The following is a 10,772-nucleotide window of genomic DNA, read 5'->3' as shown; positions in this document are numbered from 1 at the left end:
CCTCTACCCCCCACCCCCACCCCCACCGAGTTCATTCGCTCTTGGAATCTTAGAATGTCACCAGCCGGAGGGACATCGCCAGAAGAACCTCTGTCACTTTTCAGGCCCCGACCGAGTCACAGAGAGGGTAGGGGGGTTGGTCAAGGTGACCCGGCGGGTGAGGGAGGGCTAGAAGCCAGGGATCCTGTCTCCCATTTCTGTACACTTTCCCCCAGATTCCTGCAACTCGCCAACGCTGTGTTGAGACACACAATTGAGGCTTGCCAAAACTGAGGCCAGGCACTTTCTCTCCCCGACCAGAGTCCATGCCTCCGCAGTCCCATCGGGTTGGTGACACTAGATACCCACTTTCCAGAAACAGAGCCCGGGGTTTGCGTTCCTGGACCAAGGTCACAAGCTGTAGGCTTGGAGCGGATTCTAACTGGGACCTGGGGACTCCAGAGGGACGCTTACTCATACCGGGCATGTTCAGGGGAGGCACAGGGCAACCCGGGGCAATGGGGGCTGGAGGCTGAAAAACAGTCTACGCCCCGGGAATCCAGCGGAACCCAACATTATTATCTCCCAGGGGGTTTGTAAAGACTCCAGGAGGTTAAGCTGCTGCAAAGGTAGGGACTTCCCACACCCTGCCCCTCAAAAATCATGCTTTAGTGGAAAGATTGTCCAGGTTTGTTTGTTTAAGTTTTTTTCATAAGGCACGTGCTCGCCAGGGAGAGACCGAGTCAAAGAGAGGTAAAGTGAGAGGTAGTCCTCGCCATGGGGATGGCCCTGCAATCCCTCCTCCATCCTCCTCAGTATTTGGGGCACGCACATGTGCCAGGAGTGATTTCCCAGCCACCTAGCCTGGGGCTGGAACTTCTACTGGCCATGTGGGAGTCCGGCCTCTTAACCGCCATGCCACCTGCTGGCCCCATAGTCCGGTTTAGCCTTGGGCGCCAGCTCAGCCACTGAGCCTGCAGCCGGAGGAGCCCTTGTTGCTCTGACTTTCCAGTGTGCTTATCTGACAGAGAGATGATCAAGGCTCCTTCAAAAGGTCCTCGGAATCTGCCACTAGGTCAGAGACCTCCAAGCCTCTAACAAGGCACTCTGGTTAGAAAACGTCTCCCTCCGCCTTTTCACGTCCCCAAGAAAAACTAACTGAGCATCTGTTACTGCCCAGGCTCTGAGCCCATAGACCAAAGCGAGCAAGTGTGAAGTGGTGAGCTTCCACTCTGGGGGAAGATGGGTGGTTTAGCCGTTGCTACAGGGAGGCGGCGGGCGTTGTAATATTGAAACAGCCGAGGGATATGGTGGTGGGCCGAACCTAGGTCTCCGGATGACAGAGGTGCTAAGTTACAGCCGGAGAGATGAGTGGGCTCTCTGGGAGATTGGGGAATTAAAGTAATCATGCAAGATGAGAGCTGCTGTCAGTTGAAGTCACAGCATCAGAGAGAAAATCAGAGAGGGCTGGACCTGTGGGGCATGGGGGGGGGGGATTAATGTGTCCATATGTCAAAACTATGTGCATATGTGTCTATTTATAAAATGAACATGATAGAGGGGGCATCTTTATTGGACAAAGAAGTCCTTTTTTCAGTCACAGAAACAATAGTTCATGATTCTTCCAAAAACAGGTGTTTTCCTCTAGAGTTAAAGAACCAAGAACCTTTTCAAGATAATTTTCACAATGCTACCACCAGAAAAAGGAATCCAAAAATAAAGATAATTATTATGGTTCTACAAACTTGTGGGAGTTCTAATTCATTAACCATGAAGTATTGGAGAACAAACTCCAAAGCAACATATATATTAGAGAGAGATATTTTTGCTATAGGGCCCCTCACTCACCAGAGAGACAGATACAGAGAGACAGAAAGTGAGAAATCACCCCTCAGGGGGGATGGCCATGCCACATTCTCATCTTAGGATCCTGGGCACGCACTTACACACACCCTGCAGGTCTTTTAAACCACCGGGTCCAGGACTTGAACTGTGGTTGACTACGTGGGAGTCTAGCGACATAACCATTATGTCATCTGCTGGTTCCTCCACAACTGACTTAATAAATATTTGTTCAGATCTACTCTGTTGCAGGCACTATGTTAGGAACTTTATCAGAAAAAAATCTACGTTCCAGCAGAGGGAAAATAAACACACGGTAACTAAATATGGCAGTAGATCAGTAGGTGGCAAGTGCTATGAGCAAACAGAAGGAAAAGCAGGTGAAGAGACTCAGGTGACAGGCAAAGTTTTAGGTAGCGTCTTCAGAGAGAGATTTGAATGAAGATGTGGAGGAGATGAGGAAGACAGTAGAACTGAAGATATTGTAGAAAGTCGTTCAGGGCAGAGGGAGCAGCTGAAGGGAGCAGGCCAGGCAGGCCGGAGGGACAGCAGGGAGTCAGGGTAGCCCAAGTGGAGTGGAGCAAGGGAGGGGGACAGTAGCAGGAGAGGAGGGAGGAGGTGACAGCAGGTCAGCTGGGGCCTTGTGGGCCCTGGAAAGGACTTTGCCTTTTACTCCTTGTCATTTGGGGTACTCTTGCAAGTTGTTGAACAAAAGGACATGCCTTTTATTCATTTAGGTTTTTAGGTGAAATTCACTAGCATAGAACTCACCGTTTTAAAGTGCACGATGCTGTGTACCCACTGCCTTCACCTAGTTCCATAACCACAAGAGAAAACCCTGTGCCCGCTAAGCAGTCTCTCTCCGTTTCCTCTCAGCCCAGTGCCTGGCAACCACCAGTTTGTTGTCTGCCTCTGTGCATTTACCTATTCTGAGTATTGCACGCCACATGTGGCCTTGTGTCTAGCTTTTCACACTCAGCAGTTTGTGCAATCCATCCACCTATACCATGCATGCACTCACTCCCTCCCACCCCCCCAGTTCATGGTAGAGTGGAAGAGAAAGCCACACCTCTACGGAGTGTGGTCACGTGCTCACCCTCCTGCCCTCCAGCCTGCCAGGATCCTGGCACACGCACCCGGTATGTTTTCAGGCCCACGCAGCCAGGCACCCGAACCATGGCCGGCAACTTCTGGCTCATGGTCCAGTATGCTGTTGACTGAGCCACTGAAGCTGGACCCTTCGATCCTTTCTATGACTGAAGACTATTCTGGTGTTTGATGTATCGTGTTTTACTCATTCATTCGTCTGTGGATGGATATTTGTTTTTTCCCTCACTTTTTGGCTGTTGTGAGTTGGTCTGCTTGGACATTTGTGCACAGACGCTATTGGAGTACCTGTTTCAGTTCTCTGTGGATTTACCCCAGGAAGGAATTTGCTGGGTCATACGGTGATTCTACATTGAACTTTTTGAGGAACTGTCAAACAGCTTCACAGCAGTCTCACCATTTATTTATTTATTTAAAATTTATTTATGTATTTCTTCCATGAGAGAGAGTGTGGGCACTCTGCCTGCAACAGGGTGTTTTTCTTTTCTTTTCTTTTCTTTTTTTAAGAATTATTTAATTTTATTTGTTCATTTGCTTATTATTCGGCAGAGAGAGACACGGAGGGGCAGTGAGAAAGGAAGCCACTAGGTCTGGGACTTGAACAGTGGTCAGCCATCTGGGAGTGTCCAGCGCCTTCACCACCGTACCACCTGCTGGTCCCTCAACAGGGTCTTAATTCACAATCCACCCCTGGAGAGATGGCCAGCCTCAGCCAGCCCTGAATCATGCCTGACGTGTTCAGGAGGTCTCCCAACAAGAAGCTGGGACCTTCCTATGGGTCAGCCTGAGAGCAGCGAGGCTGCACCACCGTCTGACTCCGGCTGCATCATTTCATGTTCCTACCAGCCATGCAGGGGAGTTCCAGTTTCTCCATATCCCCACCATTGTTTGTTGTATCTGCCAGAGGCTAGGTGCACTCGCTGGAGTGAGGCGGAGAAAGGAGAGGAAGAAAGCGCCCTCAGTAGGGTGCTTTCCCTTCTTCCTTTCGCCATCCTGTTGGGATTTGGGGCATGTGCACACACATACAACCAGTGTGGTTTTCAAGCTTCTGGGTCGGAATTTGAACTGTGGTCACCAAGTGGCCTCCAACTCCCTTAATCACTAGGCTACTGGGCTGACTCATTCTTTTTTTTTTTTTTTTAATTGCTGTCCTAGTCATTTTGAAATGGTATCTAATTATGGTTTGATTTGTATTTCCCTACTGACGAAGGACGTGGAGCATCTTTTCACATATTTATCTGCTGCCCTTTATTCCTTTTTTAGAGAAGTGTCAATGCAAGTCATTAACTCACTCTTTTTTTTAGTGATAATTGATTTTTTAAAGATTTATTTATTTATTCATTCACTCATTTTAATTTGACCAGAGAGAGACACAGAGAGAGAGAGAGAGAGAGGGAAAGTGAGAAAGCAAGCCAACAGGTCCAGGACCAGAACTATGGTCGGCCATGTGGGAGTGTCCAGGGCCTTAACCACCATGCCACCTGCTGGTTCCATTAACTCACTTCTTAATGCAGTAATTTGTCTTTTTTGTTGTTGAGGTGTAAGAGTTCTTTATATATCCCAGATATAGAATTTTAAAAAATATTAATTTCATTTTATTTATTCACTCATTTTTTAAAATTTGACCAGAGAGAGAGACACACAGAAAGAGAGGGAAAGTGAGAAAGCAAGCCACCAGGTCTGGGACTTGAACTGTGGTTGGCCACGTGGGAGTGTCCAGCATCTTAACCACCACGCCACCTGCTGGTTCCCTGGATATAGAATTTTTAAAAAGGATCATTCAAGACTCCACAGTTGAGAGTACTGAATACGGTTGAGGCAAGAGTAGAAGGAGAGCTGTAGGGGCTTTTGCAGCAATCCAGCACGAGGTGATGGTGGCTCAGTCAGGTGGTATAAACGGACATGGGAGGAGGTGGTTAGAGACCGGATATATCTGGAGGTCGACTGAACATGATTTCCTGAACGACTGGATGGGAGGCAGGAAAAAGAAGGGTCAAGAGAGACTTCAAGGATCTTGCCTGCCCACAAAGGACAGAGTTAACATCAGCCGAGGAGCAATTTGGAGAGTGGAAGTGGGAAAACTAAGAGGAGTTCGGTTTTTGACCATTTTGTTTACAGTTCCCACCAGACGTCCAAGAGGATACATCAAACAGACAGTTAGACAAAGAAGTCTGGAGTCTGAGAGAACTAGAGACTAAATCTGAGACACTCCTGAGGACTGGGAAGAAGAGAAAGATACACGGGAGCTGGGAAGAGCGCTTGCACTGAGATAGGAGAGTACCTCAGGTGAGTGTAAAAGCATGTGAAAAAAAGTGCTTCAGGTTTGAGGGCGTGACCACTTGTGTCAAATGCTATCTATGGGTCAGCTAGGACAAGGCCCGAGAATGAGCCCCTCACTGGACTTAGCAACATGACGGTCAGTGTTTCCCTTGCTGTGATGAACACAGTGGGTCGGATAGGAACTGGCTTAAGACAGCTGGGTGGGGGTTGGGGTGAAGCCTGTAATGTGATAGTTAAGGTGGGTGAACCTAACATGGCCAGTTTTGCATGGTTCGAGTCCTGGACCCAGGGGTTTGGAAAACACAAAACGCACGTGTGTATGTGTGTTCAAAATCCTGAAAGTAGAAATGAAGGAGAGGAATTGAATCATGACCACCTCCTATAGGAAGTTCTCTCTCTCTCTCGCTTTCGCTCTCTCGTGAACCCATACATCCTCTAGCAAATTAAAAAAAAAAAAAAAAAGACTACCAATTGTAAGAGATTTGCTGTAAACACCAGCCAAGAGATGGGGCAGCATTTGGCAGGGGAATTGATACCCAAAGAGGGAAAGTGAGAAAGCTCCCCCATGGGGGGTTACTCCCTTCCGCATTTATCTCTCCTTGTCCTTCTGTGACTTTGGACAAGGATGCTCACATGCCCAGCATGTTTCCCAGCGTCTACAGCCGAGCAGTCAGCCATGCAGAATCCAGCTGCATTAACTACCATGTCATGGAGCTGGCACTGTGGTCTTTTTTTTTTTTAGAGGTTTTGGCTATAGGGCGTGTGCGCTCGCCAGACAGAGAGACAGAGAAACAGAAAGCGAGAAATCACCCCCCAGGGGGATGGCCATGCCGCAATACCTTCTCCTGCGTTCTCCTTTCGGGATCTTGGGCACACACACACACCTGGTGTGAGTTTAAGCCACCAGGTCTGGGATTTGAACCGCGGTTGACTACATGGGAGTCCAGAGACATAGCCATTACGCTAACTGCTGGTCCCTGGAATCAGTCTTAAGAAAATAGTTTGACATTCAGAGGATGCTTTAGGCCCACTGTATTCAGGGCAAGCAGGAGACAACCAGAACAGCCAGGAGCAGTGGAGCAGCAGTAACCCTGTCTCATACAGCCACACTCGCTGGTGGAAACCACCCCTGGAAGGAAGCAGATGTAGGATGAAGACATGCCAAGATGACTTCAGCTTTTTGGTGCTTTCCCAGGCTCCTTCCTCCATGGAGTGGCCCATCTAAAAATCTTTGTACAAGGATCCATGGTGTCGTGACTCAGGACAGAGCAACGGACTGGGATTCTGGACTTTCTTGCTGCCTTTCTCTGGACAGTAGTTTGAGAACATTTAAGATCTCTAGGCTGATTGCTGGGGAAGCTAGAAATGGTCTTATACTGCCACCTGCTGGCAAGTGTAGGCTTTATCTGGTCTCTACTGGGAGAAGCTTTCTAGGGGTACTGCTCAAATGACTGTTTGATGACCCCTGTGGTCCAAAACAACTCTTCTAAGTCTGCTCTCAGTGCCTGGCATTTCTCCTTCTTTGAGGATTGCCTCTTTCCATGACAGAGGAAAAGAGTTTCTCACCACTTGTCACAGAGCAGATTACTTTCTGCTACAGGGTCTCAGCCAGGTGAGGATGCTTAGTTGAAAAGGTCATTTAGAGGGTGGAGAGGAGAAGCTGTGTGCCTATCAGAGGTTGGCTTAAATGTTACGGAACTGGCTGGCTTGCTGGCCCAGTGGTAGCAAACTGCTCAAATGATGCTGGATCCATATGGAAGCTCACAGCTCGGTGCCGCCATGATCCTGGCTGGCTGGGAAGGCTGGAGGTGGGGTTGACTGGCATGGTGCCCTGTTGGGGGTGGTTATCTCTCTCAAGAAATAAAATAAACAAACAAAAAATTACAGAACCACTTCTCATAATTTTTGTTTTTCTTATCATGAAAAGAATAGATGGCGGGGCTGACAGGTGACATGGTGGTTAAAGGTGCTGGAATCCCACATGGCTGTCTGTGGTTTGAATCCTGGACTGGGTGACTTGCTTTCTCACTTTCTTTTTCTCTCGCTCCCTTTCTCTCTCTTTATGTGGTTAAAAGGGGGGAAAAAAGGAATTAAATAAATAAATAATTCTTTAAAAATGAAAAGAATAGGTATTCACTGTAGATAATCAGAAGATAAGAAGGCCATAGTTCTCCCATTTGATGATAGTCTCCATTAACGCTATGCTAACCTATCATTCTTTCATTATATAACAATAATGACAATAATAACATGTATGGAGCACCTATATGTCACACATTCTTATATATATATTTTTTTGAGAGTTTTTTGCTAGAGGGTGCATGCGCTCACCAGAAAGACAGAGGGACAGAGAGACAGAGAGACATAAAGTGAGAAATCACCCCCCCCACCCAGGGGAGGGGATGATCACGCCACAATCCCTTCTCCTCTTGGGATCTTGGGCATGCACACACAGGACCAGCAGGAGGTTAAGCCACCAGGTCTGGGACTCAAACCATACTTGACTACATGGGAGACCAGCGACATAGCCATTACGCCAAATGCTGGTCCTACATTCTTATATTTATTTGCAAAAAGTCTAAACTTACTGCAAATTTTATCTTTTTAAAAACTTAATTTATTGGGGGACTAGCAGTTGGCTTAATAGCTATGTCGCTGGACTCCCATGTAGTCGACTGCAGTTTGAGTTCTGGACCCGGTGGCTTAAACTCACACCGGGCGCGTGTGCGTGCGTGCCCAAGATCCCCAGAAGAGAATGGAGAAGAAGGGATTATGGTGTGGCCATCCCCCCTGGGGGGTGATTTCTCACTTTCTGTCTCTCTCTATCTTTCTGGTGAGCACATGCACTCTATAGCAGAAACCTCTCCAAAACACACACACACACACACTCGCACACAAAGCAACACAACAACAACAAAAACTTACTTTATTGAACCCAGCCATGGTGGTGCATGCTGGACATTGCCACTTGGTGAGCTAAAGCCACATGGTGGGCCTTGGTTTCGATTCCTGGCTTATCCTAAAAGCCAGGTGTAGTGGTGTGTGCCTGAAGTTCTGGCTCTTTGGGAGGAAAGGCAGGAGGATCACAATACAGACCCCTTCTAAAGAAAACACCACACATGCACACACACAATTTATCATGAACCATCTTCCTATATGATTAGATATTCTTTTTCAAGACACTTAAAATAACTGTGTCAAATTCCATTATATGATAGTAGCATAGTCATCTATATAGTTGCCTATTGTTGGACATTAAGATTGTTCATCTTTTTTTTTTTTTTAGCATGGATTTGAGATTGTTTTGAAACATGAGGCACAGGCCGTGGTGGTTAAGGGTGCTGGACTCCCACATGGTCGACCTTGGTTCGAGTTCTGTACCTGGCAACTTGTTTTCTCACTCTCTCTCACTCTGTCCCTCTCTGGTCAAATAAAAATAAATAAAGTTAATAAAATAATTCTTTAAAAAAACTTGAATTACAGATAAAACAGTAATGTATATTTTTAATGCTTTTGATAAATATTGCCAAATTGCCCTCCATTGAGAGGACATCAATCATGCTTTTATTCACAAAGTGGAAGGGAAGTCACTGAATCTTAGGTCTTTACATATATTTTTTAAGAGTCAGGAAACATGTTTGCATCCATTATTTCTTCCCAACTGAGGGAATAGGCCCTTTTTTCTTAAAAGAATTATTTTATTTAACTTTATTTATTTATTTATTTAAATTTGACCAGAGAGGGACATTGTGTGTGTGTGTGTGTGTGTGAGAGAGAGAGAGAGAGAGAAAGAGAGAAAGTAAGCCGCCAGGTCCAGGACTTGAACTGTAGTCGGCCACGTGGGAGTCCAGTACCCTTAACCACCATGCCTCCTGCTGGCCCCCAAACTGGCCCTTTTATCTCTAAAGACATGGAGCTGAGGCCATGGTAATGTAACAATTTAGTGTCTGAACCATGGCTGACTCTCCGGTTTTCTGACTCCTAACCCCAGACAGTTTACCTGACCCTCTGCCGTCTCTTAGATACTGTAAGAAAACTCACTGATTTCAATTTAACAGCACATTAGGGTCTCCAGAAGGATTCTTGGAACGTGGGAGAATATTGCAGATCTTCCAGGCAGAGTTACGTCTAGAACTTACTGTGACTTCCAAGAGGAAAGTTCTAGGAAGGTAGGAGTCACCGTGGGAAGGGTTGGCCTGTAAGCAGCTATAATTACAAAACCAGAGTGACATGTACTGCACAGCACAATTTTTAAAATAAAAAGAAAATAAATAAGCCCTGAGTTTCTGGTTCCATCAGATTCTAACTGATGAACAATGAGCTATTTATTTTTTGTCTTAGATTCTGTTTTCTTAAATACACGAGTATTATAAAAGTATCTACCTGCTTAGCCCCAGTGGTATGAGTGGATGGGCACTGATACTTGGAAGCTGAGGCCACATGGGAGGCCTGAGTTCAATTCCTGTCCCACTCTGTAACAGGCAGGGTGCTGTGGCATGCACCATGGTCCCAGCTCTCTGAGAGACTGAGACAGACTGAGGTAAGCTGGTGAGACCCTCTCTCTCGAGAATACCTTTCTCACCATGTCAAAAATCTCTCTCTCATTAATATAAGTATATATTTCACAAGATTGTTGTTGGAATTACCAATATAATGATATATAAAACATTTCAAAAAGTTCACGGAAAATGCATACTATTAAAATTTAGCATGGGTGGGCAGTAGGTGACATGGTGGTTAAGGCGCTGGACTCCCATATGGTCAAATCCCAGAGCTGGTAGCTTGCTTTCTCACTTACCCTCTCTCTCTTTGGTGAATCAAAATAGTAATAATAATAATAGCAAATAAAATTAAATAAATAAAATTTAAAAAATAGCACGGGTGTTGGCAGGTGGTACAGTAGTTAAGATGCTAGACTCCCACACAGCTGTGGTTTGAGTTCTGGACCTGGAGCCTTGCTTTCTCACTTTCCCTCTCTCTGATCAAATTAATAAATAATTGTGATAAATAAAAATTAAATAAATAATTCTTTAAAAAATAGTATGGCTTTAAACTTTCTTGCACCAAAATACTTACTTTAATTCTAAATTTTCCGTGAACTTTTTCAAGTTCCCCCATAAATCTCTTAGTAGCAACGTGTACATAGTCATGAGAATAAATATAAGCATTGCTGTCAAAGGCTGAGCATCCCTTGTCAGAAAATCTGAACTCCAAAATGCTCTAAAATCCAACACTTGGAGAGTCGACGTGACACCGCAATGGAAAAATTCCATACCTGACCTTGTGAGAGGCTGCACTCAAAAGACTGCAATTCAAGAATATTGGGTAAAATGGCTGCTGGGTGGCGGGTCCTGCGCGGGCCTCCCCGGGCCCTGCGCGGGGAGGGAGGGGGGGGCCCTCCCCCTCCCTCCGGGGCGAACTTACAAACATAAGCAACAGAAAGAATCTTGAGCTGTCTTAAACCAATTGAGAAATATACTGTATAGAAGCATTTTCTCTACCTATGGACAGTGAGAAGATGATGGTTACCAGCCCTGCATTACCTGAGGGAAGAACAGGAACTA

The 10,772-nt window shown here is 46.0% G+C and overlaps 1 long non-coding RNA gene across 1 annotated transcript; it reads left to right on the top strand.

The window, feature by feature from the left end:
- Window positions 1–48: 48 nt before the first annotated feature.
- Window positions 49–7,005, top strand: LOC106735112 (uncharacterized). Its single transcript, XR_001370527.2, has 3 exons — window positions 49–127; window positions 5,047–5,214; window positions 6,313–7,005. It is a non-coding gene; the product is annotated as an uncharacterized LOC106735112 (long non-coding RNA).
- Window positions 7,006–10,772: the final 3,767 nt, after the last annotated feature.

This window comes from Tupaia chinensis, unplaced genomic scaffold (assembly GCF_000334495.1).
Source record: "Tupaia chinensis unplaced genomic scaffold, TupChi_1.0 Scaffold000301_1, whole genome shotgun sequence".
NCBI lineage: Eukaryota > Metazoa > Chordata > Mammalia > Scandentia > Tupaiidae > Tupaia > Tupaia belangeri.
This window is presented reverse-complemented; position numbering and strand designations above follow the sequence as displayed.